The sequence below is a fragment of the Apostichopus japonicus genome, chromosome 15 (genome assembly GCF_037975245.1).
Source record: "Apostichopus japonicus isolate 1M-3 chromosome 15, ASM3797524v1, whole genome shotgun sequence".
NCBI classification, from domain to species: Eukaryota; Metazoa; Echinodermata; class Holothuroidea; order Aspidochirotida; family Stichopodidae; genus Apostichopus; species Apostichopus japonicus.
This window is the reverse complement of record NC_092575.1, coordinates 13841152-13844690: the sequence shown is the minus strand read 5'-3', so window position 1 is coordinate 13844690 and position 3539 is coordinate 13841152. Positions and strand designations below refer to the sequence as shown.

The 3539-nt window shown below is 39.7% G+C and overlaps 1 protein-coding gene across 1 annotated transcript in view; it reads left to right on the top strand.

Annotated features, from left to right (window-relative positions):
• The window catches only part of LOC139980626 (uncharacterized), a 96912-nt gene extending 96223 nt beyond the window's left edge, over window positions 1-689 (top strand). The window contains exon 3 of the transcript XR_011797600.1: window positions 230-689. The gene's annotated coding sequence lies outside the window, so the exon portion shown is untranslated. The remainder of the gene's footprint in view (window positions 1-229) is intronic.
• Window positions 690-3539: the final 2850 nt, after the last annotated feature.

Here is a 3539-nt window from a genome sequence, read left to right as displayed (position 1 = left end):
CGTTAGTATCCTAGACCAAGTCTACACCAGCTGTAGCACAATGTTGTATGAGGTCTGTATCCTAAGTGGAGTGGCTGCTGAGGGCTAATACCTTGCACAGAGAATGTTTTGAGTCTTATTTAGCAAATAATCCACAAAGGTATGCATATTCTGCTTCTGCCAATGTGCATCAAGGGGGTTTTGAGCCTATTCACTCCTCATTAGTTTTCTGTTGTTTTGTCAATTTCAGAGAAAGTTGATGTGCTAAGTCCTCAGCATGCACAGCGATATACTTTGAATGGGTGTGGTATCAATGGACTCAACTGGTTAGATGAGGTAACAACAAATCCCAAACAACTCTGACAGCAGAAAGAGATATCCTGATGCTTCCATGGGAGATCTACTGTAGTAACTATAGGAACCAGTGCTTGCCACCAATGGAGAATAAGGTAATTTGACGTTGTTGTTCTCTGCCGAGCAACAAATTTGAATGTTTTATCATGAAATATGCCCCCCTATCCACCTCTCTTCTCTTATAACTGTCTTTAATACATTGTAACAACCTATGCACAAACCTTTAAATGGACTGGATATGCTATTGAGGTGAACAGTGTATCTAGATAGCATTCCAGTAAGCTTTTCTTTTGACTGCTGTAATACTGTTACAGTGAGGCTGTTGTTTACAAATCCCGATGATCCAGTTTTGGCAAAGAACACCTTCAATTCTCGTCTTTTATTCTTAGTAACTTAACAGTTGCACTGGAGTGACATGCAATATCAGTTTAACATGTTCCAAACAGTTCAGGAATACATTGGGGTGTGTCCTGTGGGTCAGTTTGTGAGGAATCTGCTGAGCTAAACAAAAGTAGTTTTCATCACTTTTCAGAGCCAGAGACGAAAAAGCCCTCACCGCTAACCCTTCTATGGATGATGTTTCTGCAGGTAGGGCAAGCCAGACCAAGTGGATTGTGATCAGGGATACCAATAATACCTGCAAGAATCATAGATGCACCCAAATTGGTCAAGCTTATCAAAATTGGTGACTGGAAGTGTTGTTGCAGACATAGACCTGGTTACTGCTTACACAGTATTGCTCATATGTGTATTTACACACTGCACCGTGCATACTGAAATCTCTGAAAATACATCTTTATGGACCTAAACTGATAATTGCATATAATTCTGTTGTGGTTTATATTGTGACGACTATGAAAAGTATCATTTTGGAAAAAAAAAAAAAATTCAACTCTCACTTAAGGTGGCATACTCCTATTAGAGTCTATATCAATCCGCTCGATTGTTCTCCCTCAGGAAAAGTGCCAAAAAGCAGCAGGAGAACATCTTTTGTGACCTGTTATCAATCATAATCTAGTTTTTTGTGGCTTTCATGTTGAAGAGCATGAATGGAAGTACATGTGGTGAAAAAATTGGGTCAATTGAGGCAATTTTAGACCCCTTTAGGCTTCCCAGGAGCAGCGTAGGAAATTTGTTTACCACTGAGTGAAGAGGTTTTTTTACAAGTGACGAAAACTTCCGGCTCGGATAGCAAAAAATTTTCATGGTCATGGTACGGAAAATTGATGGTGCCATGAAAGGCCAACTTGTCAGCTATCCGGTGATGGGTAGCGTTAAGCTAGTGAAAACTTCTATCTAGACTTAGAGACCACATTACTTTTGTGATTTAGTGTGTAAGTCAATGGGGCTTTTAATGGGCGTATGCTACCTTAAGCAAAAATGCCAAATTTTTCATTTTAAGTGCTAGAAGTCCCAATTTTGGATCAAAGTAGTTGCTATGGTGTGTAAAAATGGTTTTCAAGCAAACGTCAGAAAATTTCACGCTTGGGTGATTTTTACGCATAAATTAGTATTACAGCCTTAAAGTACCACAAAGAGCATGTGCGTGTCCATACATTAGACTAGAACAGCCTTCTGAGCATTTCTAACCAGTTTTCCTCCCCAATAAACTATTGGGTCATTAAGCCTTGACCTACCAAAGCTTCCGTAGTATGATTCCTGCCTTGAATCTGCTAAGTAGGTGCCAAATGCACGAAATTCAAAATCCTTCAGAATCAGACCAAAAAGCCTGCAGTGTGTGTGACATGAACGACTAAGTTCAGTGAAATTTGACATCTGTGGGCACCTAAATTACATGGTAATCATACTTTAGGTTATTTTTGCTAAAGCTGGATGTACCTGGTGTTTAACTAAGGACAAAAACTCAGTTTCAATGCATGAAATACCCCTAATGTTGTTAGCTTAGGCCTAGGCCTCAGGTTCATAATGGCGCTACGTTAGTATCCTAGACCAAGTCTACACCAGCTGTAGCACAATGTTGTATGAGGTCTGTATCCTAAGTGGAGTGGCTGCTGAGGGCTAATACCTTGCACAGAGAATGTTTGAGTCTTATTTAGCAAATAATCCACAAAGGTATGCATATTCTGCTTCTGCCAATGTGCATCAAGGGGGTTTTGAGCCTATTCACTCCTCATTAGTTTTCTGTTGTTTTGTCAATTTCAGAGAAAGTTGATGTGCTAAGTCCTCAGCATGCACAGCGATATACTTTGAATGGGTGTGGTATCAATGGACTCAACTGGTTAGATGAGGTAACAACAAATCCCAAACAACTCTGACAGCAGAAAGAGATATCCTGATGCTTCCATGGGAGATCTACTGTAGTAACTATAGGAACCAGTGCTTGCCACCAATGGAGAATAAGGTAATTTGACGTTGTTGTTCTCTGCCGAGCAACAAATTTGAATGTTTTATCATGAAATATGCCCCCCTATCCACCTCTCTTCTCTTATAACTGTCTTTAATACATTGTAACAACCTATGCACAAACCTTTAAATGGACTGGATATGCTATTGAGGTGAACAGTGTATCTAGATAGCATTCCAGTAAGCTTTTCTTTTGACTGCTGTAATACTGTTACAGTGAGGCTGTTGTTTACAAATCCCGATGATCCAGTTTTGGCAAAGAACACCTTCAATTCTCGTCTTTTATTCTTAGTAACTTAACAGTTGCACTGGAGTGACATGCAATATCAGTTTAACATGTTCCAAACAGTTCAGGAATACATTGGGGTGTGTCCTGTGGGTCAGTTTGTGAGGAATCTGCTGAGCTAAACAAAAGTAGTTTTCATCACTTTTCAGAGCCAGAGACGAAAAAGCCCTCACCGCTAACCCTTCTATGGATGATGTTTCTGCAGGTAGGGGCAAGCCAGACCAAGTGGATTGTGATCAGGGATACCAATAATACCTGCAAGAATCATAGATGCACCCAAATTGGTCAAGCTTATCAAAATTGGTGACTGGAAGTGTTGTTGCAGACATAGACCTGGTTACTGCTTACACAGTATTGCTCATATGTGTATTTACACACTGCACCGTGCATACTGAAATCTCTGAAAATACATCTTTATGGACCTAAACTGATAATTGCATATAATTCTGTTGTGGTTTATATTGTGACGACTATGAAAAGTATCATTTTGGAAAAAAAAAAAAATTCAACTCTCACTTAAGGTGGCATACTCCTATTAGAGTCTATATCAATCCGC